The sequence below is a fragment of the Bactrocera tryoni genome, chromosome 1, assembly GCF_016617805.1.
Source record: "Bactrocera tryoni isolate S06 chromosome 1, CSIRO_BtryS06_freeze2, whole genome shotgun sequence".
Lineage (NCBI taxonomy): Eukaryota > Metazoa > Arthropoda > Insecta > Diptera > Tephritidae > Bactrocera > Bactrocera tryoni.
This window is the reverse complement of record NC_052499.1, coordinates 43,945,256-43,969,654: the sequence shown is the minus strand read 5'-3', so window position 1 is coordinate 43,969,654 and position 24,399 is coordinate 43,945,256. Positions and strand designations below refer to the sequence as shown.

At 36.4% G+C, this 24,399-nt stretch overlaps 1 protein-coding gene across 2 annotated transcripts in view; it reads left to right on the top strand.

Moving 5' to 3' along the window:
* Positions 1 to 4,260: 4,260 nt before the first annotated feature.
* The window catches only part of LOC120766984 (sex determination protein fruitless), a 432,626-nt gene continuing 412,487 nt past the window's right edge, over positions 4,261 to 24,399 (top strand). Inside the window, exons 1-2 of one of the 2 annotated variants that reach the window (XM_040092783.1) lie at positions 4,261 to 4,663; positions 9,449 to 9,610. The gene's annotated coding sequence lies outside the window, so the exon portion shown is untranslated. Of the gene's footprint in view, positions 4,747 to 9,448; positions 9,611 to 24,399 lie in introns of both variants that reach the window. The other variant, XM_040092784.1, reaches the window with a different exon arrangement.

Here is a 24,399-nt window from a genome sequence, read left to right as displayed (position 1 = left end):
TTTGTGCTTATGAGAAAGATTTCCGTTTTCTGCTCGACCAGCTCTAAAGTCTTTATTGTAATTCATTAGCGCAGACCATTTATGCAATTATTGCATTTGAGCCGGAGATCGTCTAGATGTTTAGTCAACTGACACCACTATGAGGTCAACTGCATATGTGATTTTTGGTTGATGTATCCTTGGCATCCCTTAGTACATCAGTGCGTTAATAGCGGGTATACTATCTATTGCAGGCGCTTTATTGCTTTTAATTTTTTTAACTACGCTCAATATTTCATCTTCTGTGAGCAACAGAAATGGTTCGTCATCTTCGTTTCGTGGCTTAGCGTATGAGGTAGGGTGGCGTGTTGCCAAGAGTGACCCGACTACTCTTCTCTTCACATTCACGTGCAAACTTTGTACACAGTTCCCCAGGGATCTATGTTCGCTTCTCCGCATAGCTTTTCGAAACGATTTCTTTTGCAGCGGGTAATACTGACTTTAGGATCTTCTTATGCCTTTTTAACGTTTTCCTCAGCTTAATATCGTTTTCGTTATTCTGGTTACGCTATAGGCGACGTTTGCCTAAATGACAAAGTTTTCTGGACTTGGCTAGTTCCTAGTTCCACCAATATACTGGTTTTAGGTTATCACATGTTGAGGTAACTAGAATCACAGCCTGCAAATTATTTTAACATACCGCACATTTTCAAACTTCAGGAAGATATTCTTAAAATTACGCGCAGAAAATGGTCTTAGACAAATATTTAGAACAATCAAATATGTTTTCTTAGAGTACTTGAGGCAAACATTGGTTTGATTCAACAAGAACTACATATACTATAGTATATTTTACGAAATGGCCGATATATAAAGTCACTTGGAAGTATGAAAATTGGATAACCATTAACAGAAACGGGTTTTCTCCTAATTTACATTGTATGTTTGTCTCACATTAACCCATATTCTTTGGCATTGGCCCTGGAGTCCATATGTTCAGTATCTGTAAGCTTGACTACTTGTAGTTGTGGTCCGATAGTTTTTTGACTTAAGATGGCATATCTTTAAGGCACTATTCGTGCAAAGTTTTATACGGATAAAGAAGTTAAAGAATAGGCCACACTTAGTTTTCAAAGTTTTGAAAACCAAACATGCGCTTCCCTAATGCGGCTTCTTATCGCCGTGTGAGATTCGTGGTGAGAGAAAGACTCAGTCGTCGAGTCCTACCCACAATCCGCAACAGAGCAAAATCTTTGAACTTAACACCTATTTGCGTCCACGCCCCGACGGAAGAAAAGGATGATGTGACCAAAAATGTCTTTTATCAGAGTTGGGTTGAGGCTGATCGACTTCGCTGGTGCCCGAAATATGGTTACCTGCAGTACTAGATTCCAGCTCAAAAAATTCATTAACCTACTTGGCTGTCTCCGGAACATATTGTGATAGATGGACGACATGTCCTTGTCCTTCACGTGCGTACGATCCGAGGACCACCATCTTATTGAATCGAAAATATGCACCCGCTTCTGTACAACAAAGCACGGCCGCCAACAAACACAATAAAGTTACGACGTCGAAGAGCTACAATCCCAATCACAATCGCTTAACGCTTTTCTATTCGACTTGCACTACTGCTCCCTGAGAGCACTTATCCTAAGCTCCCATAAAGAAACTGTGGCACGGAATTTCAAGCACCTTACGTACAGCTGCAAATGAGACCAATGGTTTTCGGAAATTGCAAAAGAACAGCTAGTAAGATGAGGACTGTCGTGTCGAGTTGGTGAGAAAGGGGGCAGCCTACCTCGTAAGTTGTGGTCGACCACAAAATGAAGATCCACCCCGAGAGTTGAAGAGGGAAGTCAGACGCATATGCGGACAAAAGTGGAAGAAGCCGAACTGTGCCGAATAACGGAAGGTCCCAAAGTGTTGATCTTGTGGCTAATGTTCAGAGTATACTGAAGTTACGGAAAGGATACTTCTCTTGTCTACTGGACGGCAGTGAACATCTGGAGATGGCGAAACCGATTAGTCAATCGATTACGATGAAATTGGTGTTCAATTGCCCGAATATGGCAGGGTTCGAATGATTACCAGCCGATCTATTCAAATATCAGCTTCTTTGCAAGGCATGGTCGGACGAAAACATGCCCGGCGAACCTAAGTGTGCTCTGTCCTATTCACAAAACGGGATAAGCCACCTTAATATCGCATATAAGATCTTATCGAGCGTAGTGTGTGATAGACTGAAGCCCACCGGAAAAGACCCATGCAAGGAAGATCGACACATAACACCTCTTCCTCTCCACAGTCGATGGAACGATGAGATGTATAAGATATAAAGCGACATTGACATAGTTCAGCGAATTAAGAGACAGCGGCTGCGCCAGTTTTGAAAATTTTCGATTCAGTTCCCATCGATGGATGCAAAGGAGAAGAAGAGAGAGATCAGGTGGAGAAGGATCTGGCTGCATTTGTATCTTGAAGTGGCGCCAAATAGCGAAAAGAAAACTGGACTGGCGCGCTGTAGTTAATTCGGCTGCGTGCCGCGTAAGCGGTGTCTAAGCTAATAAAGGAAGAATATTACTGTATAATTCATTTAAATACTATCGCCTTTAAAATAGGGTTTTCAGCTTCGTTGTAAAGCATCTCTTTTACGAACTTTACTCGTTGTTAATTTTCTAAGAGATTGAGCTCTTTTAGGTCGATTCACAAGAAATGTTGTGATAATTTAGGATTTCCAAGACGCCAGCTTAACGACTTATAATCACTGCCTATTGTGCTCGTTCGATGTTATCGTCAATAACAGAGTTATACGGACGATTCATATGTGGCAAGTGTTGAAGTCATCAAGACCTTCCCGGAATGCGTCTTCGTCAATTCGTCGCAAATGACGGATTTTGTGTACAAAAAATATCTGACTTTGTTTACAGCGATTATACAACGTCCCATGATTGTCCTTTTGAATAAACACGAAACGAGACTCATCGCTCAGATACCGTATTCAACACATTTTTGGCTCGAAGTGACTTTTTTCGGTTTATGGAATGTTTTTGATAAATATTTCTATTGAAATATAAAACATGGTTCAATATCTTCAAATTGCATAAATATTGTATACCTACTTAATGGTAGATCTATTTCGCAACGAATATCCTATACATAAAACACTAGGAGTAGTGCCGAGTTTCGGCGGAATTTGTATATCATTAACTCTTACTAAATAATACCTTCTGATTAGTAGGGAAAATAGCATTTTGTCGGGAATATCAGTCAAGGTTAAGAATGTTTGAATTTCTCAGATATATTACGAAGTTTATTTTTAATCCAATACCTTGGTAAAATTTATTAGAATACATCAACACTTCAGCCTGCTCTCAGCACTGTTAAATGCTCTCAAGCTGCACTCTCTTTGCCTAGCACGCTTTTGTACTTCGTAAATGCCGAAAGCTTACAAGCATTGATTCTACTGACACAAATACGAAGGCAAATAGGCAAGCAACGCAGCAGTGTGGCTGCCGTTGTTCTCTTCGTAAAACACAGTTACATTGCATACTTTACGACTGCTGCAACGGCACATAGCTGCTCGGCTGCACTGTCGTTAACAGCAGCAGGACCTGCAACCAACACTTGGCCACACTATGTACTGGCGCTAACGGCAGAAAAGGGCAGCATGACGTCAGCGATGGAGTGACGAGTGGCTCGCCACGCTGCTAGCGTTGTGTATGTGCGCATGTTGCATGAAGTTCGCTGGAACTTCAGTAGCAGCAACAACTCTACAGCATTGCGCTTTGTGGCATGTTGCACGCTGTAAGTGGCAGCTTAGTCGCAGGCGTATGTTGGCCACTCGTTGGTGGCAAGCACACGATTTTGCGATTTGCTGGCAACAACACCAAAGCCAAGTGCAAGTAAACAGTTGCAACATGCATTGTGTGAGCAACGCTTCAACCATGTGTAAGGTGTTGCTTACAAATACAACAATGCAATCGCATTAGATGGGAGTGAGACGCAATGCTAGCGCCACCACTACATGGCAACGCGACAAGTAAATGCCACAAATAGCCACGCGCAGCGAACGGTAAATGGCAAGTGGCAAAGCTGGTTATTTACAATATGATGCAGCATTGTATTTACATACGGCCAGGCCTACGTGTGTGCGTGTGTGTGTGTGCTTTGCGCGCGTGGCATGGTAAATTGCAACTCGCTGCACACGCAGCTCACAGTTGCATCAAATCGCTTGCACACTTCAGTTGAACGTGAACGCTCCGCCAGTAAGGACGCAACCGCAGCAGCGCTAAGGCAATTTGCAACGACAACCAGCAAATATTAATCACTTACAGTGTTACAGTGCAACGCAATACAAGCCGAGCAATCGCACAACTCTTGTAAATAATTATAATACGAAATGTAAATTCAATGCGAACTACGATCTCGTTAAATGAAAACTCACAAAGAAATATCGAATTGCCAAAATAATTGACGTGTCGCAGTGTGTGCTAATATGTAGTCGCTTTTAGCGCAACAACAAACATTGCTAACGGCACAATAGTGTTTGTAGTAGTTGCATTTAACAGTGTTGATAAGAAGTGTGCTTAGTTCGATCTCAGCTGAGCGGCAGTTAACTGTTAAGTTAGGCCATTTAAGTTAGTTATGTTATTGCCAAGGGACAGGGCAGCAACGGGAAAAGGTAAAAGGCCGCTAGCGGCATTCGTGTGAAAGCTAAGCGCGAATCTGCCGGTCGGCCGGCAAACACGCTCGTTCGCTGTGTAGGTAGGCGCACAGTTAGCAGTGAAGGTGGACGGAAGGCGTTCTTATTTTTTGTTTCGTTTAACTTTATTGAAGCTCTTCCTCGCTGTTTTATTATTGTCTTCTCATTGACTGCTTTATTTCGTACTTTATTCCTTACTTTCTGCGCTATACTGTTGCAAGGGCATGTGCTTGGCCCAAGCGAAGCATTTTGCGCTAGCGGAAATTTCCTGATTGTGCTGTGGGGCCACCAGCGCGTATGAGTAACTCGTTCGCAAAATTGAGTTAATATGTACTCACGGCAAACTGTTGCTAGTGAAGCTTGTGCTGTCGAAAGCTATTAATAACGATTTTGCAAATATAGCAAGTATTATTTGTGACATACATATATATTGATTAAAAGATATGAAAAATGTTTAGGACTTTTTAACTAGAAAAAATTTTAATTATGAGTAACATTTAATGATTATTGGTTTCATGGAGTAGTTGCTATGTTTATAAAAAAAATAGAAAATTTTTAGAACTAAAAGTAAAAACGGATTCAAAATATTTCGTTTCTTATTAATTGCAAAAAAAGTTTGTATAAGTAAACAATAAATTTTTAAAATGAATTACTAATAAAAAATTATATCTAATTAATAAAATTGAATAGTAAAAACTTTAAACTATTTTTTTTAAGTTTTAATTTTTTAAAATTAATTAATGTTATCGAAATTAGTTCTAACTAAAATATAAAGCTAAATTTATTTAAATTTATTACATGATTAGAACTTTTCAATTATTTGTTTTTTCAATATATTATTTTTTTAAATAAATTAGCATTATAAAAATTAAATTTGATCATTTTGTAAGCAGAACAATAAAATTTTTTCAATTATTTTTTTCCAATGTTTAAATTTATTTACTTTATAATGGTAAATAATTTAATAAATTTAAATTTAATTACTAAAGACTTAGAATGATGAAAATGATTGAATTAAATTTTTAAATATTTTAGTTTGTTTTAATTAATTACCATTTGTTAAAATTAAATTTATTTATATATGATTAGAAATTTTGAAAATTGTTTAATTATTTGAATTTTTTTAATACATTAATTTATTAAATTAATTAACATTATAAAAATTAAATTTAATTATTAAAGAGTTAGAACGATAAAAATAGTTTAATTAAAATTTTAAGTATTTTAATTTTTGTTTTAATTAGTAAATATTTATTGTTTAAACTTAATTTAATTTTTATATGACTAGAACATTAAAATTTCTTTTATTTTCTTCAATATTTCAGTTCCCTTAATTAATTAGAATTTCAAAAATTAAATTTAATTATTGCATATTTTGAACAATAAAGTTATTTCAAAATTATGTTTTCCATGATTTTAATTTATTAAATTATTTACCATTATAAAAACTGAATGTAATTATTAAAAATTTAAAAAAGAGTAATTAAATTTTTAAATATTATAATTTTTTAAATTAATTACTACTGTTAAAGCTACATTTAATTATTGTATGATTAGAAATTGTAAAACTTACTCACTATTATGTTTACAGTATTTAGTTTTTAAATTAATTAAAATTATAAAAATTAATTTAATTAAAAATTAATTTCATGATTATATAATTTGAACAATAGTTTTGTTAAATAATTATTTTTCAAATATTTTAATTTACCAAATTTATTATAATTATAAAAATTAAATTTTCGAAAACATAATAAATTTGCAATTTTTCTTTAATTATTATAAAAATACGTGAATAGAAAAATGTTGACTTAAATTTTTTTAAATATATATAACACTTTATTATTTTCAACAATCTAATCGAAATTAAGAATTAGTGCAATGAACACTATTAATTTATGAACAGGTTTTTAAAATTTCAACATGTCAAGTTTCTGCAACGGTACACAATTTAGAATTTGTATGCCTTAAAAACACTTGAAATTTATTTAAAACGAAAAAAAAATGATTTCACTATTTGAGTAAAGTCAAAGCTATAACTGCATGATGTCCCTTATTTCCCAATTTGAGAATTTGTTGTTTTTTTCTCATAGGTTTTGCCTTAAATAGAGGCGTCTACTAAAAACAGGTTTTTTACTTTCAATTTTAGCCGTGACTAAATCATTTTATTTTCCCTTATATTTTATACAGCTGTTTGGGATTTTTTGACATTTTGCAATAAAGCAAAATGTGCAATTAAAAAAAAAATGATGCTCGAACATAAAATTTTTCACTCAAAAAAACATCTGTTAAATTTTTTTTCATAAAGCTTTCCTTTAAAAGTTATTTGCATTTAAATTTATGCATGAAATGTGTAGTATTAATATAGTACACCATGTCGTATGAGCAACACGGAATGTGTAAATCACTTGTATGTGTGCTCAGGAGAGATCTTAATTAATAACATGGTTTAAAGCAATAAATATTATGATTTCCTTTTAGTTTTTAAACTAAATTAATATTTATTTCACTATGTGTATAACTCATATTTATCCAACAATTGCATGATCATAGAGATCATAATTTAAGTTGGTAAATTACATACACTTTATTGAAAGAAAAAATATTTGCTTAAAACTCAATTAGAGTTGCTAATTTTTAATGATTTTTTTTAACATTTGTTGAACTGTTATATAAGAATACCTTTCTAAAACAATATTATATCAAATTAAATAAAATACTACATACATTTTGCAGCCCAAAGTTGCAATTACACTTATCACTTACTAAAAATATAATATAAGCTATTGTTTACTTACTAGTATTATTTGTAGACTTTCAAAAAGTGAATTTCAATTGAAAGAACGGCTTGTAGAATAAAGTGTTAAATCGGGAAGCTGCGGAAATCCGCTTACGTGACTATAGCCGAGTTAACAACAGCGCGCCAGTCGTTTCTTCTTTTCGCTACGTGGCGCCAATTGGATATTCCAAGCGAAGCCAAGTCCTTCACCACCTGGTCCTTCCAACGGAGTGGAGGTCTTCCTTTTCCTCTGCTTCTACCTGCGGGTACTCCGTCGAATACTTTCAGAGCTAGAGTGTTTTCGTCCATTCGGACAACATGACCTAGCCAGCGTAGCCGCTGTCTTTTAATTCGCTGAACTATGTCAATGTCGTCGTATATAGCTCATCGTTCCATCGAATGCGATATTCGCCGTGGCCAATGCCCAAAGGACCATAAATCTTTCGCAAAACCTTTCTCTCGAAAACTCGCAGCGTCGACTCATCAGTTGTTGTCATCGTCCAAGCCTCTGTACCATATAGCAAGACGGGAATTATGAGTGACTTATAGAGTTTGGTTTTTGTTCGTCAAAAGAGTACTTTATTGCTCAATTGCCTACTCAGTCCGAAGTAACACCTGTTGGCAAAAGCAATCCTGCGTTGGATTTCCAGGCTGACATTGTTGGTAGTGTTTATACTGGTTCCTAAATAGACGAAACTATTTACAACTTCAAAGTTATGACTGTCAATGGTGACGTGAAAGCCAAGTCGCGAGTGCGACGACTGTTTGTTTGATGACAGGAGATATTTCGTCTTGCTCTCGTTCACTACCAGACCCATTTGCTTTGCTTCCTTTTCCTGTCTGGAGAAAGCAGAACTAACGGCGCGGGTGTTGATGCTGATGATGTCAATATCATCGGCATACGCCAGAAGCTGTACACTCTTATAAAAGATGGTACCTTCTCTATTAGGTTCTGCAGCTCGAACTATTTTCGCCTTGTCTGAAACCTCGTTTGGTATCGAACGGCTCGGAGAGGTCCTTTCCGATCCTGACAGAGCTTTCAGTGTTGCTCAACCTCAGTTTCCACAGCCGTATTAGTTTTGCGGGGATACCAAATTCAGACATCGCGGCATAAAAGCAGCTCCTTTTCGTGTTGTCGAAAGCAGCTTTGAAATCGACGAAGAGGTGGTGTGTGTCGATTCTCCTTTCACGGGTCTTTTCCAAGATTGGGCGCATGGTGATTATCTGGTCGGTTGCTGATTTCCCAGGGCTGAAGGCACACTGATTAGGTCCAATCAATTTGTTGACGGTGTGCTTTAATCTTTCACACAATACGCTCGATCGAACCTTATACGCGATGTTAAAGAGGCTTATCCCACGGTAGTTGGCGCAGATTGTGCGGTCTCCCGTTTTGTGGTTTGGGCAGAGCACCCTTAAGTTCCAATCGTTTGACATGCTTTCGTCCGACCATATTTTACAAAGAAGCTGGTGCATGTTCCTTATCAGTTCCTCGCCGCCGTGTTTGGATAGCTTGACCGGCAATCCATCGGCCCCCGCCGCTTTGTTGTACTTCAGGCGGGTAATTGCTTTTCGAACTTTATCATCTTCATCTGCTCCATCGTCGGACTAAGGCCTATGATTTGAGGGCATGCACCTGGAATGCGGAAATCCTTACTTCCGTGAAATTCACTTAAGTTAATTTCGCTTAAAAATTTGGCTGCAGGCTTTATGTTTCCGGAAAAGTTCCTTAATTTTAATATTTTTAGTCAATATTATTATTATTTTTTAATATAAAAGCTTGTGCTCATCATTCATCAGTTTTATTATCATTTCAAATATGTAGTTACTACAATGTTTCTCAGATTTACAAATTTTTAGTTTTATGCCCCTTAATATACGACAAGACGTACTGAATGCTTTAATAGAAAGAAACTGTAGAAAAATAGCAGGCAACGATAAGATTTACTAGCATTAGTATCCGATTCAACAATTTGTTGTTTTTACAGTTATTCAGAACAAGTTAATGAAGTTACAATGAAAATTTATGCGGTTTATCGCGATTAATTACACAACCTAAAACACCAAAATAAAATAACAAAACAATAATAAAGAACACGAAATTTCGAAGAATACAGTTCAAGTCTTGCATAGACTACAATCAACTAACGGTAAGTCCACAATATAAACACAAATACGTTTTTTACAAAACAATAAATATTTACGAAATATGAAGTCATTTGAAAAGTGCAACTATGCTTGAAATGTGTCATATACTCTAGCTACTATGTTATGGCTAAAAATATTTATAGCCCATAATAGATTTGCGCTTTGTGAATATGTTCATGGTATTAGCGAATTTAAAGATTATTGAACAAGCTTGGAATTTAAAAATTTTCTACAAGCTCCTGAGTTTGTTTTATTGTTAATCGAGGTGCATCAAGAAGCTGAGCAGGGATTGAAGAACTAAGAAAATACGAAAGATCTTAGGCAACCATGAATTACATGAATGTATTCTATTATGCGAAATAAAAAAAAAACATCTTTAGTGTTGTTTTTTCTGGATCAAATGGCACCTTTTGAATCTCTTCAGGTTGCTCTTTGTACCAAATTTTGCTTGTTTACGTACCCATTGAGCCAGAAATGGGCCTGATCGCTGAACAAAATTTGGCTCGAAAACGTCGGAACTTCTTGAAATTTTCAAGAGCCCAGCGATGTCGCTTGGAAAGGTTGAGTGGCTTCAGTTCTTACACAAGTTGTATTTTATATGCTGTCAATTTAAGATGTTGACGTAAAATGTGCCAAGTCGTTCCATAAGTCAGTCCGAGCTGCTGCGAACGGCGTCGGTCTGCGTGCGCAAATAACATGGCAGCTTGACTGGACTCACAGGTGATCTGTCAAAAAAAGGCTATTGAAGAAAGTACCTCTACTTGGATCACCCTTTAGCTTATAAAATTATATTTAAATGCCACTATCTTGTTTATTATCGTGCTGTTTGAATGCGAGATTTATATTATACTGGTCTTAGGGGTACAAATGGTTAAGAGATTATAGCGTTGCATTGGACAATTCATGGAGATATCTTGTCAAATAAGAAAGTTTTTCATACATGACTTTGACTTAGATTATCCGGTTTGCATGGAAGCTCATCTATTAGTGGTTCCGACAAATGGAAAGCTTCTTGTGGCGAAAAGAACGTCTGCAAAATTTCAGATCAATATCTCTACCATTGCAAGCTTCCCGGCAAATTTAATGTTCCTTGTTCAGGGCATAATTATAAGTACACGAAGCATTTTAGCAGCTATTTTCTAATCTAGCCGTTAAGATTTGTTCCATAGTTCCATTGATTGCGTTGCCAACCAAAAATCTGATTCCTTGTTGATTTACTGAATAACAAATACAGACTGTTAGTAGGCGGATTTTAACTGATGCAAAAACGAACTTGATTATAATTAGTTCCAGAATTTGTATATAAGTGTGCAGAAATGCCGAATGAAGCTAATTTTACTTTACTTGTGTATGTCCAAATTTTGCAACAACCATCCTCTTGCAGGATATTTACAAAACGCTTTATAATGCGCAAATACATATCGTATCGAATTTGCTGAATGCATCTACAAGTAGATAACCGTAATTTTGTTACGCTGCCTTGCTTCCGCTGTACTTTGGTTTTGGCTACACTACCAGAAGAACACTGCAGTGCAGCATTAAACTAATCTCTCGCTTAAAATCGCACTGCGTCTAAAGAGTAGACATTATTTGATATGCAAAACCCTGAAAGATAGCGTATCGAACAGCAACTGGTATAACTCACAAAAAATTGCATAATCCAAGAAAGATAACATGAGAAGTGTTTATGCTACTTATCTCATATAATTCACAAAAACTCTTGTTTTGCGCTTTAATGAATAACTAAAGTTTTTGGTGAGAGAGTAAAGTTCAAAAGATTAAACAAAGAAGTGACGAGTCGATAGTGATTTGACTTCATAATTAATTATTTTTTGTCTGGTACGAAACTAATTTATTTCTGATCGAATAGAGGCAAGTATAATCAAATAGGATATCAACAAGAAAAAATGCCAGTTGCTTGTATGGAAAATAGACAGACTGTTGTCTAAATGGACTTGTAGTTCAAACTAGTTATATGCTAGTTTACAACTAGTTGCTATCAGTATCGCTTAAGTATGTAATAAAATGTAGATATGTACCTCCGATGGGTTAAGTGAGCGAAACAGCGTTTAGGTTATGCAAGTCGTCAGTTGGAAAGCTATCATGCCTACAACTTGAAATTCTTTGGCAAACTAAGTTAGGCCAACACTTACAATGAGGCAAAGAATGCTGGCGAAAGTTGATGGAAAGAGAAATTAGCGAAGAAAAAGAACTGAAGTAGTTATGTACACACGTGTATGTCCACTTTCAAAACAGACACAACATTGGCGCGTGTGTGGCTCAACTAGCAGACACGACGTGCTACAGAGTAAACTCTGCCTGTTTGTATTTGGCTTAAAGCGGAAGGTGCAATGCGTTGCAGGATATGCTTGTTGCGAATCAAGGCCGACTTGGCAATCTGAAAATGATTGGCCTAACGTGGCTGTTTGCGTACATGCGAGTATGTGTCGACATACGTGTTTCTTAAGTGTTCAGTTTATACGCACATTCAAAACTACATACATACTAAGGCATTGAGTAAACTGCCTTTAAATGTCCTAAAATCTAATTTTTTCCATCTTTCACAATCTCAATGTAATCTTAACCGGTTACATTTGCTTGCTTCAATATTTGCCAATTTCTGTTTTTTAATTCGGCTTTTTGGAAGCAATTTGGATGCCTTGAGCTTAAGCGGAGTACTAAATGCTTCTTAAGTGAGCTAAAGGTAAATATTTTGGCAGTACATAAGACTTCCGGTTAAATGTGAATATGTATGCTATATGTGAAGAAAATATTATTTTGCTGCAGGATTTCAAAGTGATGCTCATATGCCACTTTTCATATAGAATTTAAATATTTTAATAATTTTTTAAGGAAATTTGTTCAAATATTGTACACACATATGTTGACAATCTTAGTTGGATTTTGATGATTGGATTTTAAGTAAGTCAGTTAAAATAGCTGAAAATGTACAATTGAGGTAAGATATTGTCCTTACAATGACTTATGGTCGAAAAAAATGAAAAATTGACAAAATTAAAACATTTTCTAAACAAAAATTAAATTTTTCTCAAAATTGTAGTCGTTTTTATTCTGGCAAAATTTGATTTTTGAACAGATTAAAAAACTAGAAGTCGTTGTTAGACCTCGTTGCACAACGTATGGTCCTAAGCACGAGATGAGCAAATTTATTAGAGCGGGGAGATACATTTTTAAAACAAATAAATCGTAACAAGATGAAACCCATAGGAAGCGAAAATAAAATAACACTCATTACGGAAAAATAATTTTCGGGCGATTTGGAGTCGGGAAGACATTAAGGGTTATGAATTTCGGGCAAAACTACAAGTTTTATAGGAAAAAACTATATAGCAATTTTGTATGTAATTAAAAGCACAAAAACTTCTATAAACAAATTTTTTCAGATATCTTCTAAATTTATGTAAAAAATTCACATAACCCAGTTTTTGGGTTTTTCTGTACAAAAAAATTTTTCTTTCACAAAATTTGGTATGAACTTACCTTCTTATGCCCCAAATATAATTATCGTAAATTGACACTTGTTCAAAAAAATTGTTGCTGGATTCCATACAAAAATGTGTTGACGCAACTACAATTTTCAAAGCTATGATTTCGCTTCGTTATAACTTTATGAGACTGTCTGAAACCTCTATATATAATCCCCTAAATGCATTGTTTCTATTTAAACTATTTATTTTTTCTCTTTATTTTCACCTAATATATATAAAACACTTTAATTTTTATTCAAATAATCGTAAGTAAAATTTTTTAACTTCAAGTTTGCTAAATTTTTTACTTTCTGGCCACAAAACAGCTGAAAAACTATTCAAAAATGTTTTTTTTCTTCATCTACCAGCAAAAATTATTTTCAAAGGCTTCTGTACTAATGGGTGCGTTCCAAAGTAAACGGGACTTAAAAAAAAAAACAGAACAAATGGTTTTTCCGGCAAAATAAATTTATTTTATTCAAAATAGTCTCCTTCTGCTTCAATACAGCTTTTTGCACGGTCCAAAAGCATGTCGAATGAGTGTTTTAGCTCGTTGGCCGGTATGGCCGCCAGTATGCCGGTGCAAGCCTTTTGAATGGCCTCTACGTCTGCATAACGCTCTCCTCTCATGGGTAAATGCATTTTTCCGAAAAGGAAGAAGTCGCACGTAACCGTATCAGGTGAATACGGTTAGTGGTTAATAGTTAAAATGTGATTTTTGGTCAAATAATCGGTCACAAGCGTCGATCGAATGTCGGATTCAGAGCAATTTTTGGTCGTCAGTCAATTTGTGCGGAACAAACCGTGCACACACCTTTCGTAAGCCCAAATGTTCGGTCGAAATGCGATAAATCGATGTTTTGGAGATGTTCAATTCAATTTCTACGAATTTCAATGATGATTTCGGCTGATTTTTGATGAATGCACGCACAGTTTCGATGGAATTTCCGGTGATCTAGGATTTTGATTGGCCCACATGTTGATCGTCATTTATGTCCTCACGACCGCTTTGAAAACGTTGAAACCACTCGCGCTCTCTGTTACGGGATAGGCAATCATCGGCATAAACTTGTTTCATCAATTGAAATGTTTCGATAAAAGTTTTACCAATTTTAAAACAAAATTTAGTGTTGGCTCTTTGTTCGAAGCTCATTTTTGCACCGATAACACAAACATACTGACACTTAAAACGCAATTACTTCACTTCCAATCTATGAAATGTCCTGAATTTCACTGGACGATCGATTAAGATAGCAGATTCTAACGCACCAGTTAATATATAGATGGCACCACCAGGGGCCGCTAGATTCATAAGATTCCTGTTTACTTTAGAACGCACCTTGTAGTAGTATGTGTATGGAGAACTATATGCTGAACATGCGGAAATCATTTCATAGTGGTCCGGTCATGTGTTTCCGAGTAAACACCGCAATAATAAAACAAGTAGAAAAAGGCTAAGTTCGGGTACAACCGAACATTTTATACCCTTGCAACTTGCTGGAATCAAAACCAAGGAAATACATACCTTACGATGTAAAACGTCATCCAGAGGATCGGAATCTAAGCAATTTTATGTACGTACACCATATACTATATAACTTATACACTGACCTACGTATATATTTGGCATAAGATTTGTTAGAAAAACCGAAATCATAATACGTAGTCAGTACATATACGAAATCAGCCAGATGTTCAAAAATCTTGGTAATAGTCATATGAGGGCTAGGTGAAGTTTTCGACCAATTGTATTCATTTCATGCACAATAACATATTCTATTATGAGTTAAATACGTTCTGAAATTTTTATAAATCAAATATTGGCCGATATGTCCAGCATAAAAGCACCAGGAAGTTCGAAAATTTTTATATTCAGTTTATGAGGGATCAGGAAAGTATTGATCCGATTCCACTTATTTTGAATACACAGAATTACTACTGCAGGAAAAGGATTCTGTCTGAATTTCTATTGCATTATTTTCAAACAAAAGTCAACTATAAATACTGGGGTCCACATATTCGGTACCTAGGAGCTTGAACACTTTTGGTTGAATTTGAAAAATTTTTGCTCATAAGGTGGCATACACTAAAGACATTATTCGTACAAAGCTTAATCCCATTATATTATATTAATTGCTTCTTGAATTGTGTACTGAAAAGTTATAGAATCAAGTGGAATTTTAATTGTGATATATGGGAGGAAGGCGTGGTTATTGCCCAAATTCACTCATTTTCACACTGTGAAATAGGAATATGAAAAGAGTGCTACGTTCTAAATTTTGTCGAAATCGTTTGGTCAGGTCCCGAGATATGGGATTTCCCCAAACAGTGGTCGGTGCCACGTCCATAGTCCAATTTTTACGCCGGTCCCTATAAAGACTTGTCATACCATCCCGGCGACCAATTTTTACTTTTCTGGCGCATTTAGATATTGATTTATCGCGCTTTTAGTAGTTTTGAACAGTACCGTTATATGGGGAGTGAGCGGGGTTTCATCCGATTTCATCTGTTTTCACACCATCGGTAGGAGTGCTTATAATTAACGCTGAGCGAACTTGGTTGTTGTAGCTTTAGTGGTTTAGGAGATATGCACATTAAACATATTATGGGCGGAGCCAAGCCCACTTTTTCAAAGTATTTAATCCACAGGTGCCACTGTTTATATCTTAATTTAGTACCAAGCTATGGCACTTTATAGGTTTTCAGTTAATTGAGTTTGGTGGGTGTGGCATTATTCCGATGACGCCCATCTACACGCTCGAAATTTTTTTGTTCTAAGGAATCTCCATACCAAGCTTCATCAAGATATTTCGATTTTTACTCAATTTGCAGCTTCCACGGATGAACGGACGGATGGACAGACAGACTGTCACTCGGATTTCAACTTTTCTCGTTATCCTGACAATTATAACCTTATGTCTATCTCGATTAATTTCACGTTAGATGTGCAAAATTATATTAAGTTGTAGCAACTGGTTGCAAGAGTATAAAAAAATTCTGGAGTATTCAATATACATTTTACATTACATTTGAACTCGGAAAACTAAAAAGAAACGAAAGTATAATTCGAATATCGAACCATTGATATGAAAATTCATGACATCAACTACTACTTTTTAGTGGTTTCAATTCTAATTCCGTTAGCTTTCAAATCCCACAACAACCCTAATGGCATTAAAAGCAAAATATCTTTACTTTTTGATATTTTTCTGCATTCTAATTTTCCTATGAGTGCAACTCCGACAAATACTAAACCGAACTTGAGCTGAAAGTGAAGTTTATCAACTTAACGAATTTTACAAATAAGCGGCATAGAGTTTTCATAAGATGGAAAAAATGGTTAGTAAACGTTATTATTGTAAATTCACTTTGTTTCCTCATCTACCTAGTAGTAGTGCATCGGCATTTGCGTTGCACTGCGGACTACACCAACAATGGAACTTAATGCCACTCTACACATACCTGTAGCTCCCGTGGATCAGTAATGCCACTTGAGAAAATCTTTATCACGCTAAACTTCTCTCCATTTTCAATTGCATCGCTGAAAACTTAGACCACTGCGTCACAGAGGCTACTTCTGGTAGTTGTTTCTCTGTTCAGAAACTAACTAGGATATGTGGACGGCGAGACGTCACTAGAGAAGAGGAGCAGTGACTTTTTTCAGGAGGAGGAGTCTTCTGTAAGGTGCTCTCCAATAGGTTTCCTGTTCGGAAGTGCAGCTTCCTGAACATTCGCCCTGATGATACTAGCGTTGAGCTCACAATCTGTGCGCTGAAAGTTAGTCAGGGAGTATTCGTCCTCGCTAAAAAAAGCATTAAGCTACTTCATCATCAGACTCATTTGATTGCATGGTTATGGCGAAATAACTAAAAACTGCAAAGCCGATGAGCTAGCAAGAGGAGCACCCGTACTCCGCTTATATCGGAGTGGAAATTAGTTGGATCTCCGTTGTGATCTTGCGTTCTCGCACTGGATCTATTGACCACGCGTGTGCTTAGCCGGTGTTGGCCGACGGCCAGCTTCTGTGCGATTACGAGATACTTTTGGCCTACAAGAGATCGACTGAATTGTTTGCTCTTAGCAAAGTTCAACTTGTCGCAATGCACTTAACATTGTCCAATAAGCACTCAGGTTGTAAGGTTGAAAATGCAGTGGGACGCAAATTGTCCAAGTTTTATGAATCATCTGCTCTTTTCTTCAGCCTCTCCAAACCTGGCATTGAAACATCTCCGCATTCATACAGACATTAGCCGCCTCAACAAATTTGTAAACTGCTCAATGTTTCGATTAATAAATGGCTTTACAAGCAATTTGATAAGAGTTCTAGATATTACAAAGCATCAACCTTATAAGTCGGTCAAGTGTGGAATATCTTCGAATGGATCTCACATTGACTACAGGCATTAATAACCAAAACTGTCATATTTGGAAAATAGAAAATAACGGTTTGGTAGCGTGTAGTGATAAAAGCAGGGAAATTAACCAAATTTCTAAGTTTGCCACATCCGAACTATTTTGTCAGGTTAATACTTGAGCTTGAGTAATATTTTGAGTAGACAGCTAATACTTGAGTAATTTTAAATTTCGAATAAATATATATGTATATATATATGTATATTATATCACGAGGGACCTAAGGTGACGACTTTTTATGTTGGCATATTTGCACTCCATTCTCCATTTTGTGGTAGCGCTCAGCTTTCAGTGCACTGTAGGGAAAATGTGAGTCATAATTTTTTATAAGTCTCCAATTACTTTCGCATCAAACCGTAGGTTCGTGTAAATTTTGTGCGAAATGCCATTCCGTATAATGGAACGTTTTAATTGTTGTATTTTTAATTGACTCAAAATGCCGTTATGCTTCTTAATATTTTGCGTGCCTCGACGCACTTACTATGCACTCTGGCAACGCTTTTTACGGCAAAAAGTTGATATTTTAAAATAATTACTATGTTTATTTCAATTATCTGTAATAAACACCGTTATTTAGTTTGTTTTATGTTCGAAGCTCATAAAAACATTAAAAACTTCGGTGCAATTAATTTAATAGCTTTTATATTAATTGATTTTAGTGTGACATGCCACATGCCTATCTAAATTGCAATAAGTTGGCGATTTAGTCACGTACTAGAACACAAGTTGATACCAGTTTATAAGGAGTGCTTTCCGAGGTAGCCGGGCAAGCAGAGGTTCTTCATTATACCTTTCTTATACAAAAGGCTTTGGCTTACTTTGTGTATAATGTTATACTGAAAAGCCCCCATTAATACCAAAAAATTCTTAATCAAGAAAATATCAGACACGATTTTACGATTCTGAGGAAATATTGTACCTTTCTACGCTGTCACCTAGCACGAGAAAATGTACTTGTACTTCTGACAGTCAGTGGGTTGCATCCTCCATTTCCACCTGCGAAGAGTATTAGCAATAGTCTTTATTCATCTATTTTAATAATCCTGTGTGTAGCTCCATGAAACTCATAGTTTCTTAGCATAAAATTAGATAAATTGAATCGGAACTACGTCTGTCACAAATTGAAGTTCAATTAGACTCCAAAAACCATTGGACTTGTGAGCTTAAGTTGGTTTCAACTGCGTACTGTCTAGGTATATTTATTTTAGCTTTCTCTTAGGAAATAAATAGGCCCTCAACCTTAATATTCTAATTAAAGCAAGCAGACGCGGAATGATTAATTTTTCAATTTAATAAAACAGGACTTGAGTAGTGTGATCTGTGTTTGTACTTAATATAAATCAGTCCAAATATATAATTGGTTAGTATGATGTGTCGTTCTAAAGAAGAAATCGGGTATTAAGTATCTGAACCAGAGATAGAATTACGACTAGAACTATCTCTACACAATCCTATACAAGAAATTTAGTACGAGTAGTCAGTTCAAAATTGTAAGCTAGTTTTCTTACTTACCGTGACAATCGTCTCGGGCATATCAGCGTAAATAAGCGACTTTACATAACGCCCACGATCCAAGATAATGCGCTCACCAAAAGTTTCCTTCAATAAATTTATTGTTTTGTGTGACATGTAGTGCCGTCTTATTACAACCAAAGACCGTCTGCATCAACATGGCGTAACCTTGATTCTTCTTCTCAAAGAGAATATAATTAATTACGAATGCGAATAGTTATAGCACCACAAATACAGAAGAATATATTTTTGTAATATGGCAAAATATACGTATGTTACGTTTCATATTTCGAAACTCAAGAATAAAAATACATAGAATTTAATCATCTAAAATAGCTTTATTTTTTTCAAAATATTCTACATTAAGATCTATCAAGTTTTGAAGCAATTTGTCTACTCTGATTAAGGAATCTCCAAAACATGCGTTCTGAACGCATCAATCGCCTCTTCAGGAGTCAAAAAACATAGACCTATTAGTTTATATTTTACGTACGGGAATAAAAATAAGTCATTTGGTACCACGTCAGGACTATACGGTGGATCACTCATCAAGTCGATGTTATGATTGCTCAAAAATGCAGTTGTTTCAGTGAGGTGTGTGAGAGCTCGCATTGTCATTGGTTTTCCTGATTTCTTGAAAGACAACTGACTATCAAATGGTTATATACCATTCATTTACTGTTCTACATTGTTCTACTGGCTTGGTTGTGACAAGTTCAGTCTTTCCAAAAAACCACGCAACCATATGCTTGGAAGTGTTTTTTTGGATTGGGTTCACCTTGAAGCACCCATATAGTCGACAGTTGTTTAATTTCGGACTCATACACGTCCACTATATCATGAGCGTATTTCAAAGCACCGCTATCGCATTTTGTTAACATTTCTCTGGACTCTCGACTTTTTTTTACAGTCAAATGTTCATACAATATTGAATGTATTCCCACTATTGCTCACATGACGATGTAGATCTTGAGTTTCCGGAAACTCATTTTGGAGTGATTTACAAACTCGATTAAATTTACCATACCATACGAAATATCAAAAATTCAGTAAAATCGTACCAGGATCTCATACGAGTAGTAAGAATTATCATCAGTGGTCTTACGTTAAAGACTAAGTAGAACATGAAAGGAATTGAAATTTAAGTGCTTTTTAAGTTCATTAGTTCTGCTTAGTACTATTTAGTTGGAATTACTTGAAAGGTGATGACGCCAGAGGTAACTTAAGTACGGTCAATTAAACCAAATGCGTAAAAATCTGATTTTAAATATTCGTCTTAAAGTCATTATTATTAAATTACTACAAAATAAACTTACTTACACCATGAATTATGGACGAATTGGAATGGACGCCTTTAAACTCTGATGCTGTCTTTGACAGTGGCCAAAAGTGCTGCTTTAAATAAATTCACAAGTAATTTTGTGAAGGTGCAAGGCGTCTCAAACACTCCGCCGCTGCTCACTTCCTATACCTGCAACCGAAGAGTTTCCGACCACAAAATTTTCCGACGCTAAACTTCTGCTTGTAACTCTCAGAAGCAACAGGTTGGAGAATTAGAAAAAAGTCGGAGAAAAGCGAAGCGAGTTTACGCGGCACAGCTCGGCTATATATACACACAAGCAAATACATACTTATGGTAGACCAAGTTCTAACTATTTTGCGCCTGCTGCGTTGTTGGCACCAGTAAATATCGATGACATTTAATTTCCGCCATTGTCGGCAACACTAAGGAGCCGCTAAAATAATGCTGACGGCCAAAACGCCGACAACAATGGCAAAGCAAAAACAATTACAAATATATACATGTTTGGTGCATTCATACTTATATTATATTACAAAATTTAGTTTGCAGTAACTCTTCAGAGCTGCCCAGCTGGAAGTTGGTCAAGTATCTCTCTTTAAGTTCAGATACTTACTTCAGAATCAGAATTTCGAGTTGATCCAATATGATATCCGCTAGCTGTACCACTAGTGATAAAAATAGGTTCTGCGGCCTCACTATCAATATCTCTTTCAGTGTTTCTAATGCGTAGCAAGGGTACAAGAGATGCTTCATTGTTTCTCTGATACCTTGCTCTTGACACTTCATACAGTCATCACGACCTGTTAGCTCCATTATGCAGCCGTGTTACACCACCAGACGGTGGCCAATAAGTATTCCAATCATATTCATACAGTCCATTTCATTTACCGCTTTGCGTACGAGTCTTGGAGATTTGCATCACGGTAGATCGCTTCATCGCGTTTTGATCTTCCTTGCTCTGCTTCGGTCCAGATGGCTTAAAAACATTTACCAATGTCGGTCACGTTTGCATCTGACAGCCGTACACTACTCTTGGCAATCTTGTATGCTATCTCATTGCCATCAAAACTTTTGTGCCCTGGCACCCAATAGAAGCAAAGTCGCTTATTCCTGACGAAGCTGTCACTGCTACCTTGCCTCCTAAGACACTTCTGGCCGATATGTGAAATAAAGTTATTGCTTTGGTTGTTGCCTAGCTATCCAAGTAGATGACAACTGGATTTGTCCGGCAACTTAAAAGTGTGCATCATGTCTAACTCCGGACAGTATGTTCCCGCACCAACTTCTTCCTTCAATTTTTTCATTTTTAAACCATTCGTGTAAATGTTTAATTTGTTAAGAGCCCACCAGATTTTCCTAAGTTTGCTTTGATTCTCTTTCTCCAATTGAAAATTGGATCATGTAATGAGCAATATCCGAAGTTTCTATGTGTAAATTTTCCTACCGCCAGTAGTTGTTGCGCAGTGTTCAGCGAAGAGATCTATAGTAGTTTAGTACTAAATCAAGAGCCGCCGTTGGGATGATCCTTTGAGCTCCCGTTATGCACAGCGCAGCTATTCGCTGAACCCTTTTCATTGGCTTCCGGTAGATAGATTTCCGCATACCTGTCCACCGCACTGTATCGTCAAAGAGCAGAATTGGTCTTTCTATTGCTATGTAGCACCAGTGCTTGGGAGAGGAAAAAAGGTCCCAGATTGGGTCGAGCATCTGCCAAAATGCATATATTTTTTATATAAATGTACTCCAAGATACTTGAGCGAGAGTTTTGTCGCATAGTTATTAGTTTTCCTCACTTTTTAATGTCATATTATAAAATCTTTTTCCAGCAGGCAATGTCAAAGGTTAAAGGTTCTGGAAAATGTAAATCTATTGGAGATTAGTGCACATATTTCTAATATTTACACTCCCCTATCAGGTCCTCCATTACGTTTACATATATGTATGTAATATATACTAGTAGAACGGTTTTTCATAGTTTTCAGCGGCAAATTTGCGCCACTTTGCTTGCCAAATACAGCTTGACTGCTGTAGTAGGGGCGGAAACCAACCACAACTATTTGTCTCCAAAGGCAGTTACAGGCCGCGTAGTGCAAAATGGAAAGAAGTCTGTTGAAGGAAGAGACTAAAACTGGCGCGCGTTACTTGAGGTTTGGTCGCAAGGAACAAAAGCCGTCCATATATAGTGTTAATGTTGGTGAATATGCTGCACAGTAGCTCTGATTGTTGGCCATCTGCCAGATGAAAACATTTACATGTAACCTGCATTATAGCAAAATCGATGACGGAAAAGTAACACAAACACAATTTAATATAAATTTAACTTAAACTTAAACTAGGAGTAGGAAAAAATATGTATTAATTCTTCAAATATCAAATATTGTTAATTTTTCTTAAATATCTGAGCTAATGAAGAATTTTGACTAAAACAGATCAGCACTTTAAAAATTAACAAACAGGTATAAGTTCCAATCGATCCAATAACGAAAATTTATTTTCAAGATACTACTAGAACGTGTAAATCGTAAGAGGTCAAGTAAGCTCTTCGTGGATGCTTTAACTGATTAGTGCCAATCAGAGCTCACGTGTTTAGATATCTTAAAAATCTCTCCGGGCTGCCAGTAGTGAAAATTGTTTGTTAGAAGAGGCGGCCTAGTCATTTTAACACTTTGTTTTTAACAGTCCCGTCTATGCGAGATAAGGGCCGAAACTGCTTAAATCTTATATCTTCAGGCATCGGGTGAACCAGCGGGTATAAAAATTAAATGCCTGAGCAGATTTGTGCTGCGTTTAAGGCGCCTTGTCCATACAAGTTATCTAATTATAAGAGTTTTGTTTCTTCCCATAGGTACTTTTTTTGCAGCTCAAGTGTGAGTTTCATCTTGGGGACCAGTTATAAAATATAACTTAAACTAAAGCCGGTAAATCTTACAATTTACTACCAGATTTTTGACAGATAATGGGATTAAGTAATCTAACTCCTTGCTATAGAGGCTTCTGTACGCCTTATCAGCCACGAGCTTCTTTATCTCTCTATGAAATTGCCGCATTTATCAAGCGTTGGCCTCTTGGCCTGACCTAATATCATCTACATACATAAATACCCTCTCCGATTATTTGCCAGTATGGAGAAACGGATTCTCTATTTTGGAATTTAAGAGAAAAGGTATAAATGGTAGTGCGACTAAATGGTCCAAGAGTTTTTCGAACCGTTCGGATGGTATCAGTTTCTTACTAACAAAAGTAGTTACTTCTCGGCTTTCGCGTTCATTGTAACCGAATTTATGAGCGTGAACTACTTATTAAAGTTTTTTTTGTTAAATATGTATTTATATTTGTACAACTAACTGTAATTTAATGGTCTCACTGTTATGTGGCGCCACTACGTGCCCCGCTTTGTGCGATTGAAAATTTTACATTTTGTGTAAAGTCACAGTTTCAGCTACTAATAGCGCTGCGGCCAGCCGACCAACTTCATAACTTTTCAATGCAGCTCCCTCTCTCCCCCGCTCAGCTTTCACAAGAAACACTGCGTGAAGCGGAAAAACTTTGTTACACCGACTGCCTTGAGTGCCGCGGTTGCGGGCCACTCAGTTCGTCCGTCGCCGCTAGGACCACTTGTACTGTCGCGGCGCTGTCGGCAGTGAACAAGCGTAATAACAACAAATTAATGACATGCTAAGCGAACGCGTTGATTATGTTAGTTATAAGTAAATTGCTGTTGGGTCGCCGCGTTGCACTTTTAATTGTTCAAAATTAAAGTTTTATCAACCGCAGTATTTTGTTGACTTCCCTTAGCACTGCGAGCAACCAGATTACACGATTTGAGGGCGAAGCCCTCACTTGTTGGATTGTAATGTCATTGTGTGTTTATGCGATTGAGACGTGCAAAGTGTGAAGGGCACATTTTGGTAAATTTACTATGGTTTTTTTAGTAATTTATAGCCACCTAATAGCGTGATGTATCCTGGCTATAAATCAAAGTGGTTCAATATAGTATTTAATTGATATTTCTTGCTCTCGCAACATGCTGCTACTGAGTATTATAGTCTAAAAATATCGAAATTCGACTATAACT